The following is a 1289-nucleotide window of genomic DNA, read 5'->3' as shown; positions in this document are numbered from 1 at the left end:
AAAGTGAGTACCTTTCTTCATTTGATTCTTCTTCAAGCTACTCACTGATGTATTACCATGTCTCCTGTAGAACTTTGTTGACGCGACTGCTCAAGTCAAAGGAAACGGACCAACTGGCTGTATCGTCCTGGCTGAATACAAACGGGTTATCAGTGAACTCAATTCACATAAATTGGAGGCTTCGGAATTTCCCAGCCTGGTGGCTGCAATCGACAAGATGGTTGTGTGGCTGGGCAAGTATCAGGAAGAGGCTCTGAACTGCGAATGCATTGTTCTCGCCACCATCCTGAACCCTCGATTTCGAGGCAAGTTTTTTGCCATCCATTACCCTGATCACGATATCTATGCCAATCTGGCTATTGAAACCGCTTTCGCCAATGCCTTGGAGGAGGACAAGGACAATGAACAGCCAACCCCAGAACCTGATGAGACCAATCGATCTGCTGAGGTCGATGATGCTTTTGATATCTTCGGATCTTCCAATAACACACCCAACAAAGAAACAAATTCAGAACTTGAAGACTATTTACCAGGGAAATACCCAGCCAAGAAGGATCAAACCCCTCTTGGTTGGTGGGCGGTTAGTTTGATCCTTCTATATCGTTGAAGTGATTGGCACCTTGGCTAACTTTCTCTTTTCACGCACAGGAACATGAACATCTATTTCCAACACTGGCCAAACTGGCTCGCGATTACTTGTCGATCTCGGCCACATCCTGCGCATGCGAGCGCACCTTTTCTGCTGCAGCCGATATCTGTACTCCTACCCGTGGAAGTTTGCTCCCAAAGACGATGGAGCGTTTGGTTGGCTCTCAAGCGTGGCTGAAGGACGGGATAGTTGCTGATGGTGAATTTGAAGAAGCTGCAAACGCACTTCAAGCTTACATAGAGACCTTGGTAAAAAAAAGGCCTAGGTGGCTCTTTGTTATTTTCATTCCTGTTCTTTCTTCTATAATGTCTTTTTCTTTTTTTATCTTTACCTTGATTCTTTCTCAAGAATCCACTCTACTACATGTCTAATACACAAGTTTTTATTATTGTTTCACCTTTTATTATATCAATGAGCGCCGCTTTTGAGTGGTTTTGAGCGATTTCGATAGTGCGGCGCTCGTTGTGCGTGTTCGTAGCGGTTGCACCACTACGAGCCTTCAAGTGAGAAAAAAAAACCAAATGTGCGATTAGGAATCGGAGCGACTTAGAGCGGAGCAATCGCTCCGTAACAAAAAAAGGTCTAAAACCTGTGCGTGTCGGAGCAATTGCGGTATTGTGTCTACCAAGCAATTGACAAC

Source organism: Melampsora larici-populina (assembly GCF_000204055.1).
Source record: "Melampsora larici-populina 98AG31 unplaced genomic scaffold MELLAscaffold_65, whole genome shotgun sequence".
NCBI lineage: Eukaryota > Fungi > Basidiomycota > Pucciniomycetes > Pucciniales > Melampsoraceae > Melampsora > Melampsora laricis-populina.
The sequence above is the reverse complement of the archived record's forward strand: the minus strand, read 5'-3'. Positions refer to the sequence as shown.